Source organism: Ambystoma mexicanum, chromosome 2p (genome assembly GCF_040938575.1).
Source record: "Ambystoma mexicanum isolate Mex_15411 chromosome 2p, UKY_AmexF1_1, whole genome shotgun sequence".
Classification (NCBI taxonomy): domain Eukaryota; kingdom Metazoa; phylum Chordata; class Amphibia; order Caudata; family Ambystomatidae; genus Ambystoma; species Ambystoma mexicanum.
The window spans coordinates 1,228,500,588-1,228,525,734 of NC_090923.1; the positions used below are offsets into that span (position 1 = coordinate 1,228,500,588).

Sequence of the window (25,147 nt, forward strand, 5' to 3'; positions counted from 1 at the left end):
CTTGATCACGTAATGCGGGCGTGCATCATGCCGATTGTGTCGCCATAGTTGAATATGTGTTGAGCCGGCAGGATGGGAGCTAGGACACACCCTTGGAGGGCCGTTGAGCTGTATGGTATTCCCTTAACCCCTTAAGATGTAAGGGCGAGTAGGTTCGCCCTGTATTCCAATAGGACATTCTCCTGCAATTAAGTGTGTCTGTGCTGGGAGTGGGGGAATTGTCAGTCTTTAGCATTGTGCACATTGTGCCCAGACTTTGCACTGCAAAAATACACTTTGCACGGTTCCATGAATCAAAGTTTGTGTCGGCAGTGCAAAGCCACTTTTCAGCAGTGCAATTCACTTTCAAACCAGGCAAATATACCATGAATAGGGCACTAAGTGTGCAAATCAAGCTAAGTGTGGAGATATGCGGAGATCTGGGTGCAAAATGCAATTGCATATTTTTGGAAGTCTTGACTCCACTTGTGCTCCTTCTCGGGGTTGGGAAAATGAGTGCTACTCAATTGGATGATAGTAACAGCTGCTATTTATGGCTGATTCTGGCTGCTTGAGTCAAGCACCTTGCTTTGTTTAGCTCTGGCAAGGCTGGACATTATATGGTGTCAGGTTCCGGCTTCCACTGTGTTCCAACTCATAATCATTTATCCCTCAGACGTTCGATGATGAAATCACGTTGCATGCGTCATCTTGGGGAATAAGAGGGACCCAGGATGCCCACAAGCTAGGTGATGTGTTACCGGAAAGGGGTCTACGAGGGATCCCTCGGGGTCACACCCCCTTCCCAAATGTTCAGTCATCAACTCCCAGTCACAGCCACGAAACGGGAAAGCAAGAAGAAATTTTGGGTCAAATGGAGTTGAACACGAGAATACCTTCATGGGCTTTCCCAAAGCTTGGTGAGGCAGAGGCCGATGGGAGTTATGTTCAACTGTTGAGGGAGTGGCATTGCTTTGAGTCTCTATGGCACCTTGGTGTCCACTGGTAAGAGGGGAGTAGGGGACAGGGTTGAGGAATGGGGCAGCTGGGGTTTGTTGTGGTTGTTTGGCATTGATGCTTTCTTTTTATGATTACGTTATTGGAAAACGAATAAAGCATGATATAAAAAAAGAAACAAGGGATAAATGGGGTCTTCTTGTGTCCCATGCTGATTGGTGGAGGATGGGGGTAGATGAGTGAGTGTTCTGAGGGATCATTTCATATGATGTCACTTTGGGGTGGGGTCGAATGACATCACTTCCTGTGATGTCATCAGAGGTCAAGGGTTGTCTGATATCACTTCCGCTACCCCGGGCATTTTGGTGAAATAACGTCTCTGGTGAAATAACGTCTCTGGTGCTCTGCTTGTGTCCCATGCTGATTGGGTGAGGGTGTTAGGGGGGGTAGGCGAGTGAGTGTTCTGAGGGATCGCTTCATTGGAGAGCCACCAGGTAATTATGACTTGTTTCCGGGTCTGTGTTTTCTTTAAACAAACATTCTTGGAGATGTGTCGCTCGTTACAAATGAACTTCAATGGGCATAATGATAACTCTCGATTATATATGTGGGAATATGCCTGCACTTAGTTACATAGGTGATTTTGAAGTCATCTCGTTACCTTTAAGCGATCATTCTTTGATTGTGGCCAAACCTAATTTGTCTTTAACTAGCTCAACTATTCATGGTCCTACCAACCGTGAGGTCACAAATAGTGGGTCCAAAATTAAATGGAACCAAATAAAAATTAAGAAGATGACCAAAAGAATACAACAATTTCTTGGGTAGTTTAACACATGATATATCACATCTGAATTGTGATGAAATTGAGATCCTAATTAGAGAATGCACTACGGAAGTGGCTTCAGATTTTAGTACCCCAACTTTTGCTTCAGGTAAAATTCATGAGTCCCCTTATGATAGAGAACTGGTCATTGAAAGGCGCCATCATCCCCTAGAACTTCGACAGCTAAAAAGGTTTTCCACCTCGTGGTCTGAATATATGGCACACAGAAAATTCTTGAAAAACTTGTTTTGGGGCTGGTGTAAGTGGCACTGCTCTGAAAAAAATCTACTCCAAGTGGCAAAAGTTGATAGGAACTATACAAAAAGGAGACAGTAGATCTATATGGAAAGTGCTAAATAAAGTTAGAGGCAATTGTTTGCCCCAACCCCTGAATGCCATTGGGGAACAGACATGGGTTGAATACATCACAGAAAATAGGTATGATAAACAGAAGAAAAAGTTGTTCATACATCAGAAGCTTGGCCGTTGGAGTTTAGCAGAAGTGATATAATTAACATCATAGGTAAGCTTTGTAGAGGAGGTCCCAGACATGGCCTGCACCCCTGCCTCTCATTTCGAGGTACCAGGAGAGTACTCACCAAGGTATGTGACGTATGAGGAACAAATGAACCAACAAAGAGCTGCACTGGGGCTCTGCCCAGTGTACATCAGAAGATCCATACCTGTTGAAGCGCCCATAACCAGACAACCCTGGGCAGCACGGTACCCTATCAGACAGCCGTACCAGCCGCTGATACGAAACGAAGAGTACCTACAGACGGTCCATGAAGAGACCCAAAGAGCCTTAATGGAAGGCCAGTGGAAATGACACAAGGGCCTGGACAGACTCGCGAATGAACGAAAACAGCGATCAAAGATAGCACGACAGTGCGAGTAGCTACGAAAATAAATGTAATGGACACAGAGAAGAGACAATGTTAAAACATGAGGAAATGTTGCTACAAGACAAGATGGAAGCAACCGACCAGTTAAACGTGTGTAAATAGGCTTGGAACGCAAGAAGCTAAAGAAAACGATACTGCTTGCAATGCTTAGTAGAAGATTAGAGCGGCAAGCACCAACCATATATCTACCTCAATAAGACACATTATACAAGTGCGACTCCATTTTGTAAAAGCAGAAATGTACCCAGGCTGCCAGAGGCCTGATAGGCCAAGTTTCGTAACCCAGCCAGAGGCAAGAGAAGGAGCGGAATCGAAACTCAACAAAGAGCGGCTCATGCCTAGGAAATCGAGGTCACCTAGAGAAAGGGAAGAGAGCGTCAGCTAACAAGACTCAGACTTCAGAGAGTACCAGCCTGCCCCATGAAGGTCAAGATAAAGGGGGCCCGTGCAAGTGGCGAGGCCGAAAACAGAATTAAATACACTAAAAGCTGGAAACTGAAGCAGATTCACGGTGAACGGACATGTGACCAAGACAGGCGCAAAGAATTACCAACGTCTAATGTCACCCAGATCCAGGGTGCCATAACTTCTCCAGATAAGAGGCTGCGGTTTCGAGACCATGCCCAGCCAATTCATTGACACATAGCCCCAAGATACTGATTGATGGAAGGGAGGCAGGGTGAAACCTGGGACACCAGGCACCTGGGTGTCTATTCTGCATGCTGCTAATTAAAAGTGGAAATTTATGTCTAGGGGTGTAACGTGCCCAATCGCAATGGACCAAGTTATCTGGGGTCCTATATATCGTAGAACCAATTAGACGTCGTACTTGCAGTGATGTCTATCACGTGTGATGTAGAGGGAGGGGTGTAGACCCTCACCCGATAAGAGTTATCCAATCTGCATGTTCCATTATCATATACAGATTTAGGACCTATACTTAAGTTACCTTTCCTAACCAATTATATTGCATGACGGGTTTTGTAGAATTAGACGTCAATGATGACATATATTGCCTATAAGAATTGCTGTTCAGCTGAAGTTCGAGGAAGTTGGAGCGAGACAGGTGATCACAACGATGCTGATTCCCATTTGTTTCCCTGTTTGATGTACTTGTCATTAAACAGACTTCCCTTTGCCAAACTACTGAGTCCTCATTATTGAGTCGTGTTGGAGTAAGTGAATCCTGCACCCCCATCCCTCACGTGGTGCAGCTATCCTGTCTTACAAGTACTAGAGGGTGAGCACTGACCTATGGGCCCGTTGTTGAATTTCCCACCCTCCTGTACAGCTTAATAATTCAAGAGTGCCTGGTCCAAATGGCCTAGCCTTGGTTGTTTTTAAGCATGACCCCATAAGCTGGTCTTTGGTCTTGATGCAACTCTGTAAAAAGGTGTGCCTTGAAAAAAAATTCCTGAGTCGTGGACTTCCTCTATTTTGATCCCTGTGTATAAGGCAGGGCCTAGAACTATGCCTGAAAACTATAGGACCTTATCTTTACTCGATACTACGAGTTTGATATTTGCAGCCATAGTTTTAAACTAGGGAACTAGATTGAGGTATGCTGTATGTAGGAGGCACTGGGACTATTAAAGTGATTGGAGAGGAAAATGCAATTAGCAATCTGTAAGTAAAATAATCAAGGAGAACCACAGGTTGCTGCACGTTTGAGGGACTAGTAGTTTACCTCAAAACTACTAAATTTAAACAATAACGAAAGAAAGAGTGTCACCTCAGTTTCGTTGCGCAACCCAGTACAAAAATATACCAAAGCAATGTCGATGCTATAGAGCAATAGGTCAAATCAAACTGAGCAATAAGGGCATCAGCCAAGATGTTTTGTGTAAAAGTTTTGGCCTCCCTTTATTGCACCGTGGGTTAAAAGGTACCCACTACATTGAGACCACTGCATGAGACCACTGGGGTAAATAAGGTATGGGCAGTCAGAATATGGATACTGCACACTGTTTTCTCGTATTTTGGCACGTGCTTTCTGTCCAAGTCAAAATTAGCATGACATTCGTTATATTACACTTGCGCAATATTGCTTTCTGATGTTGGCATTAGTGATCTTAAAGGACAATTTATCTATTAGAGACTAATGCCATGTGCTAAGCTTGTACGATGAGTGGTACCAGGATGTCCAGCTGATTGTCTCTTTTATATTTTTTGTTTCTTCTCAATGTATGCCATATTGGATGCTACATCACTGGACCCTGGCTGTCGAATGCTCGTTTTCCAATGGTAACATTTTGTTTTTGTCAATTTGGAATCAGATTATGTGTGCCTAATGTTTATGAATTACATGTACCTTTGCGTTCTTCCGAATGGGTTCTGGTCCTATTCCCTCTTGTAACCATGCTTTGGGAGAAAAAACAAATATTTTGATTCCTACTTTTTGGTTTGTATGTATCATGTGTTTGTTACTACCTTGTGAATTCTGTTCTATATCATTAACAGTTTTGCCTTGAAAAGGAACCGTTGTTCAGGGTCGAAACACGTGTCAGCAATTCTGTTTCATATCTGATCATAAACTTTTACACAAAACATCTAGGCTGATGACCGTATTGCTCAGTTTGATTTTACCTATTGCTCTATAGCATCGACATTGCTTTGGTATATTTTTGTACTGGGTTGCGCAACGAAACTGAGGTGACACTCTTTCTTTCGTCATAGTTTTAAACCATCTTCAATGTTGGACTGATGATAACAATGTACTGCATCCATTTCAGTCAGGTTTTCGACCTGGCTCCAGTACCATATATAATATCAGACTCCTTAATGCTATTACGATTAGGGCTAAACAGCGTCCTAATCCATCTGCATATGTCACATTTGTTGACTTTAGCTCTGCCTTTGACTGGGTAAATCGTAATAAGCTATGGAAGATTCTGTCCACCTATAGGTGTCCAATATGGTTACTGGAAATATTAATAAAGTTACATCAGAACAACAGTGCTTGAGTACGCCTTGATAATGATGGTAGATTAACCAGTGCGATAACAATTAATAAGGGAGTCAAACAAGGTTGTCTACTGGCGGCACTACTTTTTAATTTGTATACTGCTGAACTGATTCGGCGCCTTGAAAAATATGCCCATTGCCCTGTTCGATTTAAAATCACCATGGTCTTTGCATTATTGTACACTGATGACCTTGTGATAGTTGACCATACGATAAAGGGCATGAAAGCAATACTGGAAGAACTGGGCCGTTTCTCCAGCGAACATGGTATGACCATTAATCTAAAAAAGACGAAGACCATGCTATTTACATCAAAGAAAGTTAATAGGCCTGTAATGAGTATAAGCTGGGGAACTGTTGACTATACATGCTCTTATAAATATCTTGGAGTAGAGATGGATACCTACATCTAATTGCCAGAAAAACCCAACGTGCCAGACAAATCACTATGCTTGTGCGTAACTATGTCTCCCAAAATGCAGGGTTTACTTTGAAGGGCATTATGCTGCTATATAATCAATGGTTTATACCAGTGCTGGTCTATGGCCTCAAAGCTCTCACTCTTGAAAACCTCTCATGGCTTGATAAAGTTGAAGGGTATTTTTGGCGGACCATATTAAGCCTCCCTCCCTCCTGTTCCATACAATACATAAGAGTTGAATTTGGCCTTACGTCTATAAAGGCTATTGTTCAATACCAGGGAGACCTGCTCCCCTTGAAAGCATTGTGTCATCCAGTTAGCCAAATGCTTAGTATCATGGGGAACACTGTCTTTGTAATGATCAAGAAAAGTACAATGTATTATGCATGGAATCTTATGCTGCTCTTAGTTGGTCATTAGAGCGTTCGACCTGTGGTAGATATAAGGCCATCAAAAGGGCCTTTAAATATAAATCCCAACTGAAAGATTGGGTCGATAATTTTGAACATGTGAGTAGACTTCATAATTATGTACATTTAGAAGGCATCACCTATATATATCGTGGCCCCCCCAAATGTATTTGGAAAGATGCCCGTGTCTAGCCATATGTACATTTCGGCTATTACTGAGGCTCAATCAACTCCTGGTGAGAGCCACATATGGAACCCAATGGCAAATGGCGTCGCACCAAAGGAATTGTCGAATATGTGAAATTGAGGGTAATTTGGAAACTGTAAGACACATATTAACTGAGTGTCTTAAGCTTGTATCGCTCTATAGGTGTATGTATAGCCAATATGTGCATCATTATGAATCCATTGCTTCAATACATTTTTGGCATTCATGCCTGAATACGTTGTCCGAAGCCTTGATCATTGCTTTATATTATGTATGGACAATGGCTATGCATATTATTAAATCGGCTGTAGATATATAAGAGTAGCCTTTTTATCTGCGCTCTAGTCTTATGCAATATGAAATAGTAATAATCGTGAATGGTTTTAAGTTTATACTTATTTTATTGCATATGTTGAAGCATGTTCATCCTTAGCAAGGACATGTGATATCTATAAGATGTCGATTGATATGGGTTCTTGTTCTCTATGAGAACTGATGATGGTAAATTGATCCATGTTTGAATGGGTAATCTGTGATATAGAATGTGATGTATTTTAATGAATTAATATTCTGATGAATTGATATTGTTGATGGTTAATGTGTCATGAGTGATGTTGTTATGTAAATATATTTGTACTGTTGTAGAAGTTCGTTAGAACTATAAATAACAATAAATAAATATAAAAATGATAATACACGTGATGACAGTGATTTGCAAAAGGCAAAGGCAAGACTGGAAAGGTGGCCATCTTCTGGACTTATTCATACAGCACGCTCTGCCGTCCTCCACCTCCATCTCTCTCTCGCTCTCTCTTTATCTGTCTCTCTCCCTCCCCCACTCACCTGCCTTCCATCTGTCTTCGGATATCACCTGTTTTTGATCTGTCTGACAACAGCCTCCTGTCCTGCCTCTAACCAGCATATCCCATAGTGTTTCTGTTGCAAATAGAAACGCGCATAGCCTGTTATGTGTCTGCGTTACCGGAAGTCCGCATGCTATAAAGGCGGCAAGAAGAGCAGCGTTTCTTTTGTGAACACTAGGATAACACTACAGGCCGATTTAATCTGTCCATCCAAATCTCTGTATAATGCTTCATAAGAGAGGACTTTTGACACTTTGACCAATGAACATTTGCAGCTGACAAACTGATGCAGGGCTTGCCTCGGGGTACACACGGATACTATCAGGCACACCGCTGACTAAGATGCGTCCCGCTGCAGCTCGTGTTTTAAATGAAAAACCAAGTGCGGGTACACACCAATCTAGGATTTAAGAGGGCTGGGGTCGAAGGGGTAAGGGCCAGAAACTGCTTGTGTGCCGGGGCCCTGCCAGGTCCTCCCGGCCCAGCCAGGTCTATGAAGGTCACCCTGTCTCCCCACCCAGTCATGTAGTTCTCTATTCCGCTGACTTTCTACGCGTGTCATGCTTCACTATCTATGTGCACCACATTCTATTTGTTTCCCTCCCCACTTACACCAGCCCCAATCATATTTTCACACTCTCTTTTTCTCTGTGTAAGTGTCTTTTTTTCTGAGCGCGGGCCTTCGTACCATGGCACACTGTAATATTCTAATCAATGATTCCAGCCAAAGGTTCAGTATAAGGGTGTGCTTCAGAGCCATTTGCTTGACATTTGATTCTGTCAGCCTAATACACTCCTCTCTCAAAGACGTTATTTAAGCACAGACTGATTTCACCCTGTTTCAGCACCAATATTCTGATTCATAAAAGTTTGCGGGCTTTGAAGGAAAGGAGTGCCAGAAAGACTACTAATACGGTACAATTACCTATGCTCTATGGATAAACTAGGGTGCTTAATGAGAAAAATCACTCATAAGTTGAACCAGTGAGGGGCAGGATCGTGCTGAAACCTACTGAGGGACTCAGGGTGGCTGGATACATAAAACAATTAGCAGAGGGTGTACAACTTAGCTCCAAACTGATCACCCTAATGAGTTGCTAGGCAGACCTTTAGATGTGTAATTTGGCTTCAGTCCCGTTCACCTGACAGTAAGTAGCACTGCAGATTGGACTAAGGGAAACATACGCCAACTACGCCTTGGTTGGAATGGGGTCTTTCTCTTCCCTCCGCTAATTGCAAGGAGAGAACCGTTCTTCCTATCGCTTGCATGTTAGCAGTCCTCCCATGCAATTTTGATTCAGGCAAACCCAAGGTTCAGTGCATTCTCTGCACTTCATAGTGCTATTGTAAATGCCTCCTGCCATGTAAAGGCATACAGCAGCTTTTACCAGTTGCAAAAAGCTGGCAAACGCCGCAGAAATCTAACGCCTATCCACCATCATCAGAATTAGAACCTGGCAGATGTGGATTTATTTTTGAAAGTGGAGTGGGTGGGGTGGTGGGCATGTAAGTTTCATCCTGGCACCCCAAAAGAGGCAGTGAAAACTGTGGCAATCCCCTGGCGTGGCAAATGAGGCAAAGACCATTCGGGCATCTTTTACACATGGCGTTTATTCTTCGCTTACTGCTCAGGGAGATTGGATCGGGCCCGTTGTGTCGGGATATTATTACCAGGACTCCCAATTTCTGCAGATAAGGCACAGTTAGATAATACGATGTGCTCAGGCTAACAAACTGTGCGTAAGTGGTGAAGCCAGGATTTGGGGGCCAGTCGGCTATTTAAGCACTTCGACACACACCTTCCTATCTATAGTTGGTATAAGTAAGGTTTGGGTTTCGAAAGATGAAATACTAGTTTTATAGCAAATTACATACAGCACTAACGTGACACTATATACATCGTTTTAGAAACAAGTCCAGCATCAATAGCATTCTAACTTTTTTTATACCCAACCTGACTAGAAGACTCGTAAAAGCCTACACAAATGTGTGAGTTTTTACAACTGTTTTTACAGTGAATGGAAAAGCAACACAATGTAATGTCATCTGCTAGAGTCTTTCTTTCACACATCATGCAACATTAATCTGCCCTCCAATTTATTATCACCGCCATTCCCTCCTCTTAGTGGACAATAGTCCCTCCCCCGGGATCCATGTGTCTGGCCTATCAACGGTTAATCTCCCTTCTTGTAATGTTTCGTTTACACATAGAAAAACCTCAGGGTGAGCAGCTGTGCTTCCATGTGCTCTGACATTCACAGGACAAAGTATGAATGGTGAACAGGAAAGGCTTTGGGCAGTTTATGTGTGTGGGACTAGCAAATACGCAGAGGTTGGCAACGTTATTGAGCACCGGGGCTCCCCTCATGGTTGGAGAAGTCTCAGCCCTCAATACGACGAACACAAAGAAGTGTAGGCACTGAGGGTAGATCAGAGGTGACCCGTTTAAAGCAGTGACTGCAACTTAACTTGTGTTTTGAGCCATGATGATGACTGCAGGCTTTTGAGATTCTGAGTGAGACTGTAGGTTTCTGCCCTGTTTTACAGATAATATGACAGAGTCTTTTTACTCTCTCTTCTTTCATTTCTTTACTCCGATAAGAAGTGCAGCAAAACCAAAATATGGCAGAACTTCTATTCCAAAATTTCAGTAACTAGTTGGAAAAGGGGATAGGACTCTTTGCTCTGCTGTTTCTAGAGGTAGAATAAAGCAATTGCAGAAAATCGGACCCATTTCCTTTTACTTTGTATTCGCTTTTTAGACACGACTCGATGCTGCACAGTGTGTTGCAGTTTATTACGCAGTCAACCTCAACTCAGGGAGTTTCTTCGCCCCCATGCAAGGTGGTGCACAATAAAGCGCTTTACAGATTCAAATCTGGTGAGGCCTTCTACCGGTCTCGCACCCACCCCAACAAGCACCCCACCAATGAGCTAGGAACCAGGCCAGTGTATAGTCAGAATATATATTTATTAAAGTTTAGACAAAGAATAACAAGACAATTACAACTCATCCACCAACATTATGGCTCAACAAAACATCACACATTCCAATTGTCTCCACCAAGTGACCAGCATATATTTCTACAAAGCTGTTTGTTAGTACAACACACAAATAAAGTTTACAGATTTGGCAGTCAGAATTAAATTCAGGTTTGATATAAAGGAAACAATACACAACATTCACAATATAATACAAGATACATGGGGATGGCTTAATTTGAAACCATAGTATTCTCCCAGCAACCCCTACCCTCCACGCCCCAGGCCTCAATCAAATATGACTTCTTAGATTTAAAGGCAAGGTGCAGAGAGTGAGAGCACAATGGAAACATCGTTTTGGCTTCTTACTAGAAATGTTAGGGAAAGGGATACAGTGGGAAAAATCGTTTTTGCAACACACACGAAATGAAAGGCAGGGCTTTGTGATTTGGTCAGAGAGAAATGGGAACAAAGGGGAAATTTCGTTTTGTAACATACATACAGATGAGATGCATGCTTTCTAATTCAGAGTTAAAATGAATGGGGATGAATGGTACATTTTGTTTCATACCCTCTACATTCAATTGAAAGGTAGCGTTTAGGATGACTTATTTTGGGATTATGGACATCCCTCTTCAGGACAGGAGTCAGGGGTTTCAGAAGGACAGTCACCAAGTCTTTATGGTCTATACTAGCTCTAACAGATTGGGCATGAACTTTGTTAGTTTCGAATTCTAACACTCATCCTGTGATTTTCTATATGGGAATTAATTGATTTAACTTCAATTCAATACGCTAAGGATCTACACAGCTTCCCCCTCCTCACAATTTAATGGAGAGGATTAAGGCGGTGGGCTGCTCCCAACACAATGCAATTGGAATGGATAGAATGATTGTATATAGTGGAATTCATTTGAATTGGATTTAATACAATGTGCCAAGGGCCTACCCAGTTTCCCCCTCCCCCCCACCCACTAATGGAAAGGGATGTCAGGCAGCTCCCCACACAATTGATGGCTTTTGGATTGGTCTACTTACATGGGAGGCTTTGGTCAGGGAAAACAGCAGGGCTCCTCTGAGGACAGCACAGATCTGGTCAAGGGATTTCAGTCAAGGATTTTCCCCTGCACCCAGACTGCTTCTGCTCCTCTGATGGGGCCCCAGTTAGCTTCTAGATTTCTCTGTCACTGTCTCCAAGACAAGGATTGAATCTCTCTGCTAGTTGTTACTCGCAAGAGTCCGTCAGCAGGTTCTCTCCAGGAGTAAAGTGAAAAAACCCTGTTCTGATGCCAATATGCCCTCTTATAGGGCTGATGACACTCCAACATTGTCATCATTCCTACAGTAAAAATTGGCTAGCGTTCTCCCTTCCACTCCCACAAATACTCCCACTGCCTGCTGATAGGGCCAGGAGTTGGGAGGTGTATATATTTTTGAGTTCTATATTTTATGGCGAGTCGGACCATAGTACTTTTCTTACGGCACGCTCTTCGAGGGCGGAGCCACTGTTTTTCGCAGTTTGCTGTTGCGTCGAAACAGTTACATCTCTGACAGTACATACTTCCAACATTAATTTCATCGTCTATTAGTCTACCAATATTTCCATTTCCTTAGATTTATGAAAATGCCAGAAACATACTTTTGGTCATAACATAAGTAATGTTTATCACCTGGGGTGGGCTCCATAGGACACACAATGCTCTTTTTATTTAGGAAAATGTGTTCAATGTTTAATCAATGGCACTGCATGCTATGAGAAGTCGTTTCATTTCTACTCCAAGTTTCCATTTCTCCTGAATCATGTGACCAGCCACCTGCTCAGGCCATTGTTTATCCTACCCTTCTTCTGCTGCACTTCAACGGGTCTTTGTTCAGAGCTAATGCACATTTTATGTGAAACCTGACCTTAAAGTTCATTTCTGTTGATCATGTTATCTGTGCATCCCATAATTTCAATCTAACTCTTTGTAGACAACCTGTCTCCTTGGTAGGCCCAGACCCAAAGGTCTTGAGTTTAGATTTTCAAAAGGACAGCCCTTTCAATTTAGTGTGAAAAACACCAGCTGCGCCCAGCCTTCAGAAAAGACAGCTTTAAATTGATAGGATGTGCTTACATGTAACATTTCATTTTAGCATTATATCTAGGCCTGCAAATACAATAGTTCTTATCTGCTACATTAGAATAGAGGTAGATTCACTAGCACTCTGGTGCACACAGATAGGCCACAATTACTGAAGAACCAGTGTGCCTCTATGCAAAAAACGAAATAGGCATTTCCTTATAAATGTTGTGATTTTTCTGTGCTGAATTAAGTCTGTTTATTCCTTATGAAGGCAATTTGCCATTCGACTTTACTTTTCAAAGGTAAGGCATCATTCCTCCTCTTTAGCTTCCAGGTGCACAGTATTTCAACTGTATTTTTCTGTTTCGATGTGCACTGTTGCAGTTTTGAATATTTCAAAGTTGGCATTTACACAAAGTCAGCATCTGCAGTGCCACATGTACTTGGAATCCATCAGCCGCAGTTCACAATATTCCAGTTCTAAGTCTCACTCTTTTTCGGCTGAATGCCTGTACATTCTAACAAAATGGAGGGAGGCCCATTCTCGCTCATCCACTAGGCCTCATGTTAAAATCACTGTTTTGTACTGGCTTTTATATTTCAATGGAACTCCACACTGAACCAGCTTCACTCTCGCAATGGGGCCTAGCTTGGCCTCTCCATCTCTGTCGCTCTGGGGCTGTCTTTTTACCCCACAGGTGCCCGATACTATGACATTTTGTTCTGAAGCAAGGTGTAAGCACACTTGAGTATCAAAGATGAGGAATAGATGGGAGGACACAATCCATTCAAGGTAAATGTACTGTTACGGTTCCAAAGTAATGATGCAATATTGATGATATGTTTTTTTGTGTTGTTTAGGTATAAATGGAAAGATCTAAGTAAAATATATATTTGTTGTTGTAGTTGTATTGTCAGTGTACACCAGAACCCCCATTCACTGGAGGGGAACAACTTCCCAAAAAATACAATTATTATAGAGGTTTGATGGCCCTGAGGGGAAAATTCTTCAAGACATTTGCCTCAGCAAACAAGTCCGTAACATAAGTAGTGTTAGATGTCTGGGCAACTCCGTGAGCAGTGGAACCTACTTCTGCTATCAGTCAAAAGAGAGTTCAATCTACATCTTCTTCTCAGCAGAATGCTGCAAGGGGACAAAGTAGGACATCTGCTTACAGTGCTTTCTGCACCAACCGTGAATATACCATCTTGCAGGAATTAGGTAAGAAAATGTGTTGTTTTTCATGGCTATGAACAATATATCCAAAATAAACAGATTTTAGCTGAGTTACTGAGAAGTCCATTTCACAGCCTGTGTCCAAAGTCACATGTAAGATGGACTTGGCATGCATAGGAACTGCAATGTGATCACCCAGTAATCAAGGTAAGAGTAAGCACAGGTCTCTATATTGTGGTGCAAATGGAGATCCATCTAGAAATGCCTTACAGACCGCTCAACATAACTTCAATCTTGGTGTGAATTGTTGGCCCTCATTCCACGCAAGTTAAATGTTGCATGGCATTCCATATAAACACTGACGTACACAATCAGAATGGTTTTATTGAATACCACTTGCAGTCCCATATGCCCAGCTTCAGCCATCATATTCCCCTGGACAATATCACATGCACAAGTGCTGCCATCATAGGTGTAGCCTCATATGCTGAGGTACAGTTATCGTTTTACAGGTGCAGCATCAATTCCTCAATACATACATCTGAAGTCAGCCTATGCCCAATGTCAAGCCTTTTATGCCAGGTGTAGCTATCATATTTCCAACAAGGTGTGACTCAAGCCCATCACACAACCAATCAGCAACATGCTCTAGTACCTTGCTTTGGCTAGTCTACCTTTTGCCATTACAATAAATCTGAGTGGCACCTATTTATGTATTTATTTATTTATTGTTTGCTTGTTAGGCGCTTATACAATAAGAATATACTGTTTCAAAGCGCCCACAGGGCAGGGAGGGAGGGAGCGTGAGAAATACATTACAAAATTACAACATAATATTTAAGAGCAGAGGGTGAAGAGGGAGGGGGACAAACGTCTATGCCTTGTGAGTATTTAGAACGTCCAAGTGCAGAAAGGACGAGGGAAGAGGGGGTAAGTCCTGGGGAGTCCGACCCCGTGGGTGAGCCTTGGACAAAGTGCTAGAATGTTGAGTGCTACACGGCCTGGGCCGCAGGCGGAGTAAGTGCGAGTTTCCAGAGCAGAGGATATGCAGATGCAAAATGCAATAGAAAGGCAGGAACTGGGAAAAACTGGTGTGGGAGGTCAAGGCCCCGAAGATGCATAAGGGCCAAGGACAACAATTCAGCAACTGTGAGATTAGCAGAGGAGAGAAGGAGGAAAGGTGGATGAAAAGAGGAAAGTCTTAAGGAGCTTCCGGAATTGGGAAGATCCTGCTCAAGGCGCAGGGGGAGTGGCAGGCTATTCCAAAGGAGGGATCACGCAGAGGAAAGAGAACAACCCTCTGCCCTCTGCTTAGTAAAATGCTTTACACACAAAGAGTTGGTGCCAGAGGAGCGAAGTGGTCTAGGGGGAGAGTATTTAGAGAGATAAAGTTGAAGATAGTGTGGTCCCCGGGCCCAGACAGTCTTGTGGATGATGCAGAGGGATTTTAATTTAATCCGTGCAGCAACCGGGAGCCAGTGAAGACGTTTTAGTGCAGGAGAGATGCAGTCCCTAGGCTTAAGGCCAAGCATAAGTCTTGCTGCCCTATTCTGGATAAGCTGGAGGGGTCAAAGAGTGGAAGAAAGAAGGTTCAGGAGGAGGCTGTTACAGTAGTCAAGTCTAGAGCGAACAAGGGCTTGAGTCACACTGAGCCTCTGAGACAAAGTGAGAAAAGGTAGAATTCCATTGAGAAGGAAGAGCTGATAGTTGGGCTTCTTGGCAATGTCCTGAGTGTGAGGCAGGAAGGAAAGAGAAGAGTCAAAGATGACTCCAAGGTTTCTGGCTTCAGTTGAAGGCGCAGGGGGAGAGCCCAAGCAGGAAGGCCAGAGTGAAGGGAAGAAGGAGGGAGCAGAGGTCCCAATGGGAAGTATCTTAGTTTTAGAGGTGTTGAGGCATTGAAGGCACACCAGGACTGGATGTCAGATAGGCAGTCAGGGATGATGGAGGGTGCAAGAGGGCCAGCAGGGAGTCTAAAGAAGAGCTGTGTGTCATCTGCGTAACACTGGAAGTTATGGAGAAAAATGAGATGAGGCATGCAAGGAGACCAGGGTAGATGTTAAAGAGCCAGGGGGAAGAGTATAGAGCCTCCACGGGTGAAGATGGAAGTAGGAGAGGTGAAGAGGCCCAGGATGACTTGGGAAGAGTGGTTAGTAAGGAAAGAGGACAGCCAATCCGGTGCCCGTTCTGAGATACCAAGTGTATCGTAGAGCCTTTGTATGATGATGGAATGGTTAACTGTGTCAGAGGAGAGCTCGGGAAGGATAAGGGCTACTGGGGAGCTGGAGTCCAGAAATTGTATTGTATATGCATTTGTAATGCGCACCAATGACGCGAAGGCTTACGGACGCCGACAGAGACACACACAAAAGGACTAAACCAATGTGAGATGCAAGCAGTTCTTCATGGGTGTTCAGAAGAGCAGTTTCCGTACCTCTGGATGCCCGGAATCCAAATTAATGGTCGTTGAGGCCTCCAACAAGTTCAGTGTGAGAGTTCAGTTGGGCAAAGCCAGCTTCTCAATTAGATTCCCCAGGAAGGGGGTGATGGAGATAGGGCGATAGCTGGCAGAGCAGTTAGGGTCAGAGGATGTTTTTTTCAGAACTGGGTGCACAAGGGAGTGCTTTAGGGAGGGGGGAAGATCCAGTGATAAAAGAGTGATTGCAGAAATCAGTGAGAGTGGGGGCAAGGAAGCCAATGTTATCCTTAATGGTCCTGGATGAGCAAGGCGAAACCTGTTAAGAAGAAGCCTTCATGGAGCGGACAACTTTGGTAACTTCTTCAGGTGTGACAGGAGAGAAGGAGGAAAAGGATGAAGGAGGAGGGAGGGGGAGTGCAGTGGGGGCGAGTGGAATGGGTTGTGAGGGAGTATAGAAAGGGTGGTCAGAATGTCCTGAACTTTGGTGGCAAAGTGTGAGGCCAGTGCATTTCAGAGGGCCTGGGAAGGAGAAGGGGGGACGAGACTGTGGTGGGGTTGGTTAGCTCCCTGCAGATTTTGAAAAGTTCAGCCATGTTATTGGATGCACCGGAGACTTGGGCCTGAATGTGGGCTCTTTTCTTTGAACGGATGGCAAGTCTGTATTGCCTTTGGAGTAGGCTGCAGGCCAGTTTGTCAGCAGATGAGCCTGAGGTTTGCCTCTTCCATTATGCAGCCCTGCACTTTCGTTTCGGGGCTGCAGGTTCGGTGACGTACCAAATGTTACTCTTTGAGGCAGGTTTCAGACGGATCCTCATGACTGGGTCAAGAATGTCAAAAGTGTTGGTGATGGAAAGATGGAGGTTGTTGAAGGCAGAGTCAGAGGTAGAGTCAGAAGTGGGAGGGTGAGGGGGTGAAGGTGGAGGTGAAGGCAGCCACAATCACTTGTTTCATCGGGCGGGTGATAGTGAACGAGGTTGGTGCGACTTTTGTTGGGGTGCGGCCAGGGGGCCAATGGGACCCAGATGGGAGGAGAGGAGAGAGTGGTCTGACCAGGTGAGAGGGGTAACTAGTGGAGGGACGAGAGAGAGAGGTTAGAGTGTATGAGGGCATCCAGAGTGTGTCCAGCTGTGTGGGTTGGCCCAGAAGGGAGAATGTAGAGGGAAAGCGAGGAGCAGAGGTCAGTGAATAGAGTGGATGCCGAGCCAGGGGAGTCCAGTTGAATGTTGAAGTCACCCAGGAGAAGAAGGTTAGAGGTGGAGGAAAGTAAAGAACAGCAGAAGTCAGCCCATTCAGAGAGGAAAAGGGAGGTGGCACCTGGAGGCCGGTAGATAGTAGCAATAGTCGGGGTGGAGGTGGGAGAGGTGACCAACTTGCAAACCAGGCTTTCAAAAGAGGAACAGATTTTGGTAGGTAAGATGGAAGCAGGATCCCACACAGGGAAGATTAAGGTAACCCCTCCCCCCCGCCAGTGCAGTGAGGTCGAGGCTTGGAGATGATCTTGAGGCCATCAGGGAGAAGGGAGTCAGAGACAGTGACTGAGCTGGCATTGAACCAAGTCTGAGTAAGAGCGAGAATGTCAAGGTTAATGTCTTCAAGAAGGAGACAGATATCAGAGGAGTGTTTGTTGGCTGAGCGGGCGTTACGAGTCACCAGATGGAGGTGGTCAGTGGTTTTGAAGGTTTTCTGAGGTGAGGTACAGGGGTGTAGTACACCATTTAGAGGAGTGAGAGAGGGAGAAGCGGGAATGCAGGCGATGGAAGGAAGTTAATGAGAGAAGGCAAGCTGCGGACAAAAAGAAGGAGGTTAGTTTGTGGACCCTGAACCAGAATGGTGCCAGTGAGATAGACATTAACGAAGCAACGAGAGGTTGCGAAGCCAAGCCAAGAGGACTTTCTACTTGGTGCCACCGTTAATAGAGGAGTGAGAGGAAGGAGAGAGAGTGGAGAGGAGATGCGGGTCCAGAGATCAGAAGAAGGGACAGAGAAAAGGATAGTGAAAACCTTTCTAGAGGAGGCACTGACATAGGTGTCTGTAATGTGAAGTTCAGGGTTTGCACTCAGGATGTCTTTTTTGTATTTCTTCCTGCCGGACTTGGAGAGAGAAGGGAGATAGGTGATAGTGTAGCAGTGAGAGAATATAGGAGAGATGGAGAGAGCCATAGGAAGGCAGATGATTAGCCAAGGAATGAGGGAGATGTGGCAACACCACACAGTTCTGGCTGTGTAGAATAAGGCTGGAGAGAATAATAGAAACCCAGAGGAAGTAGAATTACATTTGGTGAGTGGTACAGAGAGTTGAATAAACTATACACACCCACATTCGATTTCTAGATAGAGGCAGCAAACAGTGCAAAGCAGATGGTACACAAGGAATGCTAAAACACCCAATTCGATTTCTAGATGGAGGCAGCAAACAGTGCAAAGCAGATGGTACACAAGGAATCCTAAAACACCCCAATTCGATTTGTAAATGGAGGCAGCAAACAGTACAAAGCAGATGGTACACAAATACACAATGCAGTGAGGAATGAGGTTTGATAAGGCGAGAATGGAGCAACAGAAGAATAATCAGGAGAGTTAGGTATGGGACTCACGTTCATGCCAGCCGGGGTCATGGCAGTCCTTTGGAGCAGTTGCAGTGAACTCAGTCCAGAACTTGTCTGGGTACGGATGATCGTTAGAGATGTGGGGCTGTGGCTGTCCAGGTCTGGACAGGCACAGATAGGGCCTCAGGAGAAGGACATTTTGATGGAGGCCTGACTGGGTGGTATAAAGGCACACTGGCCAACCACTGCAGCCTCAGGCTGCATCACAGGTAGGGCTGAGCTGCTGTTCTTACAGGGTGGCCATATTTCAGAGGTCTTCAAACTGTGGGGCGCACCCCCCCAGGGAGGAGCGGCCGCATCCTAGGGGGGGTGCCAGAGCCCAGCATGAAATGTAAAAATAAAATATTTCTTTTTTTTTTTTTTTTTAGATTGGAGGAAATGGGAAGGGGCATCTCACATGGTCAGACTGGACCATAAAACGGTCTTAGGCACCAATGAAAAAATGGCCAGCAGTTGCAAATGGATATTCAGTCCTTTAGTCAGAGACTATTTGAATAATACCCAAGGGGTTGTTTTTTGTTCAAATGTAAACAAATTGTGATATATATATATATTTTTTTAAACTTTATTTTTGAATTTTGTATACAAACGCACCAACATGGTGCTCTGTCGAAACCTTTGGAAAGGGCAAAAAGGGAAGAGGGGAAAAGGGGGGGCAAGAGTGGAAATGTAGGGGGAATAGAAGGAAGAGAAATAACATAACATTACCCAATCTCGAGTTCCCCTTCAAGGCCGCCTCCCCTCCCACCCCACCAGCACGAGAAAATGTCCGAAACAGTGTTTCATCAGAGTCTGGTAATTTAAAAATTCAGTGTAGTCTTGAGGATCATATTTCCATACTCTCCTTTCAGGTGCTAGTTGAATCGGAGTCCGAAGATTCATTACAATTTAGCAGGTATGTAATATAAGGTCCCCAGATGTCGGGGGGGCGTGCATGCAGTGGAAGGGTTCTTATAAATTAATTTTCCACGTCCTGGCAGCATGTTATGTCTTTTTTCCAGTCTTCGATTTTGGGGTAGTGGGCCTCGGCTCCATGACATGGCGATCCTCCTTCGGGCCAACACCAGAAGAAGGGATGCTAATTTACGTGATGCTGGTTGGAGGTATTTGGTGAGACCCAGAAGGGGCCCCAGTGGTAGTGGGGTCACCTGTTCGCCTATGATGTCGGCAATTGTTTGCAAAACCGAGTTCCAGAAGCGCCTCACTCCAGGACAGTCCCATGCTAGGTGGAGGAAGTCCGCCTGGGCCGCTGCACATCCATCGCATTGGGGCGACGTTTCCGGGTGAAGCTTGTGTTTGTTAACTGGGATATAGTATGTTTGTTGTACAAAGATGAAGTTTATGAGTTTATAGCGGGTGTTTAGTGCAACCTTTTGAGTTTGACATAGGATATAGGACCAGTCCTCCGTGGGTATCGTTTCGTGAATGGCAGTTTCCCATTTTAGCTTTGTTTTAGGGTTGGGTTTCCCAATATCGACCACCAGGGATTTATATAGCAGCAAGACTAACCTTCCCTCCACCTGCGCCTGAATCGTGTTGTGCAATAACTCCCAAGTAGGGGGTTGTTTGGGAAATGAGGGGAATATTTTGTGTAAGGTGTGACGTAGTCTAAAGTAAAGGAATACATCCAGGGAAGTGTCTCCCCCCTGTCTTTGGCCATTTGTGGGGTTAAAAAAGTGCCCTCTGGGAACAGGTCTCCGAAGGAGTGGACATCAACCATGTCAGCCCATATCAGGAATACTTTTTCATTCGTGAGGGGGATGCCAGGAATAAATCTGATAGGTAGAAGCGGGGAGAATCTTACGTCTACACCGTATTTGGCCGCCATCTTCTTCCAGATTGCGTATGTAGACAAGATTGTGTTGAGCGTGTTGTATGGAACTGGGATCTGACTTATGATGACGGCGCTTAGCAAGTCGGGCGAGGCCAGGGCTCGTTCCACCTGCACGTGTGGGCGAACAAAGTGAGTCATATACCAGAAGCTCAGGAAGTGAGCCTGGGCTGCCCAATAGTATTTTTCTATGTCTGGGAGCGCCAGACCCCCTTTCGACGTCGGTTGAACTAGTGTGTTGTATGCAACACGAGCCGGTTTACCTGCCCATATTAGCTCTAGGACTGCCGACTTGACCTTCTGGAGAAAGGATTTTGGGAGGAGTAACGGGATGTTAATGAATAGGTACAGAAGCTTAGGAAGAATGACCATTTTAGTCAAGGACGTTCTACCCCAAAGCGTTAATGGTAGCGATTTCCACCTGTGTATGCGTTCCTGCAGGGAGTTTAACGTGGCAACATAGTTATCCTTATAGATCTCCTGATGGTTACGTGACATGTAAATACCCAAACAGAGCACCTTTGAGTGCTCCCATTTGAAACCATGATCATCAATAAATTCAGTTGTACTGGGAGTCAAGGGGAATACTACCGATTTGGAATTATTAATTTTGAGACCTGACATTTGGCCAAATCTTATCACTTCGCGCATTACGGGGTTAAGATTCACTTGGGGGTCACTGACGAACAACACGACGTCATCAGCATAAAGAGAGACAATCAACCTGTGGGGGCCGAGTTTAATACCACGGAGCAGGTGGTTTTCTCGTAATCTCGATGCCAGGGGTTCCATAACAAGGGCGAATATCAGGGCCGAAAGCGGGCAAACTTGTTGTGTTCCCCGTGTGACATATGACCGTGGGTTGTTGTATAGCAGAAATATTAATTTGACAAAGAAACTGCCGAAGCCCATTTGCCTAAGCGTCGCCATCATGAATGGACATTCTACAGAGTCAAACGCCTTCTCGGCGTCAAGCATTACCGCAATTGCTTGTAACGTTGGAACTGCGGCCTCTATGACTCCAAACAGTCTCCTGATGCCGTATGTGGTGCTGCGTCCAGGGATGAATCCGGCTTGGTCTCCAATCACCAGAGCCGGCATGAGAGGGAGGAGCCTTGATGCGAGTATTTTGGCTAGGATTTTATTGTCCAGGTTGATTAAGGAGATCAGCCTGTAGGATGCGCAGTCATCTGCGGGTTTGCCGGCTTTGTGCAGCACCATAACGTTAGCTTCATGCAGTGTGGGGGGGAGGCTTCCACGCTCGATTGCTTCTCCATAAACGCAAAGCAGGAGTGGGGCGAGGATGTACGCATGGGCTTTCTAGAACTCTCCAATGAGCCCATCGGGGCCTGGTGCTTTCGAGTTTGGGAGGGATTTTATTGCTTCTAGAATTTCCTCCTCAGTCAGCGGTGCGTTCAGAGGTTCTCGTAGGTCTGCCTCCACCCAGTACAATTGGGAGTCGTCAAGATACTCTTGTATAGCTTTGGGATCTGAGATACCTGTGGAGCTGTACAGTTTCTGGTAGAAGTTCCGAAATGTGAGAGCAATGTCCTCCTCCGCGTACACTCACTGCCCTTGATCGTCTTTAACGCATTCAACTCAGGTCGGTGTTCTGTCCATCGACAGCAGCCGGGCTAGCAAAGTGCCTGGTTTCTGTCCTTCCCCATATTGTTGGACCTGGCGACCGCGACCCAAGAATTTTATCTCTCGTTCGGCCGTTTCCTTGAACTTCAGAAGTTCTTCCAACAGTTTGGCTTGGGAGTGCGGGCTTGGGGTCGTGAGGACCTGGAGCTCTAGTGTTTTCATACGTAGTTCACTGTCTGATAACTCTTTGCGGATCCGTTTCAATATGCCATTTTCATTAGCTAGGCATATGCCACGGACAAAGCAATTTAGGGCTTCCCAGATGGTACCGGGCGAGTCAACAGAGCCTTCGTTTGTCTCGATGAAGGCCATTATTTCTTTGCGCAGTTCGTCCGCGAAAACTGTATCGGTATGTGTGCCTGGTTTGAATCTCCAGTTAAGGCCGGGGACTGCTGTGTTCACTAGGGAGACCTCGAGAGAGACCATTGAGTGGTCAGACAAGGTGCGTGGCAGAATTGGACTCATCCCCCATTCGAATGGGCTGTGGGTGGACGGCAAGATGTAATCAATCCGGGAGCTAGTGTTATGGACAGCGGAGTAAAATGTGTAGTCCTTCGCGTCTCGGTTGTGGTGCCTCCAGGTGTCGAAAGGCCAAAAGCCTGGCCGATCTCCCAAACTTGAGCGCAGGCTTTGGACGGATTCCCTGTTGTGTTGTGGGATTTATCAAGTCTGGGATCAATTGGTGTGTTAAGGTCCGCTCCCCATATAATGGTTGCTGCGTTGGTCTTTCCTAGTTGGGACATCACCCAGTTAAAGTTGTTTGTGCTGTCAGTATTTGGTGCGTAGGAGTTCACAATTATTACTTCCTTTCCTGTGATTATCCCCCTCACCAGCAGAGCTCTCCCCTCAGAGTCTTTCTGCGAGTCAATTACACTAAAGTTCGTTCTCCTGTCTATTAAGATTGCGACCCCCTGGCATAGGAAGAGTACGATGAGAAATACCTGTGACAGCCCCAGGATTTGGCCCAGAGCAGTTCCGACTATGGCAAGAGGTGGGTTTCCTGCAGTATGGCAATGTTGATTTTGTGTCTGCGGAGGTACTGGAAGATTCTCCTCGCTTTCGCCGGCTGGTTGCCCCCACGGATGTTCCAGGTGGTGACTTTAAGTGTTGGCACTGTCATCAGAGTGATCCGGTGAGTTCAAGTTTGACAGGTCCGGATATTGTGACTGATGGCTTGATCCGTATGAGTGACTGGAGGACTTGGCTTCTGATCGGACTAGCGTGATTGTTGTGGAATGGGAGTGCGGGGTATAAGGCGGCCGTACTGAACTCGTATCCCTCCCTTGAGTGGGCAACCCCCAACTGGCCCACGGCGAACAGTCCCTAATAAAAAAACTGTCAACATTGCTGTGCAAGGGGCTCTGGTAGCCCTCCAAGAGGAGGTTTGCTCCCTCCCACTGTTATGCTCTTATTTCGTGATGATGAAGTTATTGCGTCGATGGAAAATGGATGCCTTTGATCAGTTTTTGCATCCGGAAGCAATGTTATGGCGGGTCCCTTCTTGGTCGGTGTCTCCTTTGTGGGAGACCATTATTTTGGGCTGGTCTGCAGCCAGTGCGATCCAGGTAGTTGCTTGTTTCTTCAGGCATGCTAAAAAGCTGAGTTTTTCCCTCGAATTGGATGCAAAGTTTCACCGGGAATAGCATCGAGTATTGGATTTGGGTTTCTTGCAGCCTGCGTTTCACAGCTGTGAACGACCGTCTCTGTGTTTGGACTGCTTGCGAGAGTCAGGGAACAACTGTATCTTGTCTCCCTCGTACAGTAGGTCCCCTTTGTCCCTTGCGGCCCTGAGGATTGCGTCTCGATCCCGGGATAGGTCTTGAGTTAGGGATTCTGTGGGCTCTTTCAACTACAAAAAGCTTGGACAGGATCTCTGGGCCAAACAAGTCAGTGCAGATCTTCTCCACGTGGTCCTCCATCTTGGAAGTCAGTTGGTGCTCTCTGACTCTGACAATTCTTATGTTATTGCGCCAGGAGCGACCTTCCAAGTCCTCATTTTTGGCCATTACCGCTCTCATTTGCGTCTCGAGTGAGAACACACTGGTCGTCAGGGCTGACGCCCTGTCATCGAGGTCGGAGACCCTCTGCTCGACTGCATCTAGCCGGTCAGCGTGCTTGTCCAACCGGTGTTGGAGCTGGTCTACTTTGGAGGAGAATGTGTCCAGTTTGCTTCCTAGGCCACCTATGCCAGCTTTAAGATCAAGTAGTATTTAAGTCCTGCGTTGCCTCTCCGTTATGCGGTGGGTCCTGGGTGGGGGATTGCGATCTACTGTCGGGGGGGCCCCGTTTTGGTGGAAGAGCAGCTTTCAAAGGTCAGCTTTCTCTGTGATCTATCTGTTTTCCCCATTCTTGTCGTGGATAGGGCCGACTGTGTCCTCGGAGGCGATGTGGCAGGTCCTCGGGACTCAAGGCTGTATGTGGTGCCTCAGTAGGATATTCAGAACCCCAGGGCGACTAGAGCTCCCCGCTATATTCCGTTGCTTGAGTCCGGGGGTGCCGAGTGTTTTCTCGCTGTCCCCTCCAACGTGCGTACCAGTGTTGCGCCTCGGGACCCCCTCCGCAGCTCTCCGGTTCTTAGGGCCAATGCGGCCACGAGACTTGTGTCGCTTGCTTGCTTGTCGCACGGGGGGGTACAGGATTTTCAGCCTGTCTGCCGTGCATGTGTATGCGGCTTAGGGGTGCGCAGGACGCTCGTACCTGGGCTCCCGCGGTTCACGGCCGGTTGCCTCTACATTCTTCCTGGTGTCGGTGTTGGGCTGCTCGCTCTTCTCAGGCCACACCCGGATGCAGCGCTGACCGCGGGGCCCATCCAGCGGTCTCGGGACTTATCCTGAAGTTGGTGCTGCTCGGATGTTGCAATCGGGAGGCAGGCTCCTCCCAGCCGGCTGCCTTCCCG

General features: G+C 45.7%; 1 protein-coding gene across 1 annotated transcript in view; it reads right to left on the reverse strand.

Moving 5' to 3' along the window:
• RADIL (Rap associating with DIL domain) overlaps positions 1-25,147 on the reverse strand; it is a 781,529-nt gene that overhangs the window by 430,680 nt on the left and 325,702 nt on the right. The window lies entirely within an intron of this gene.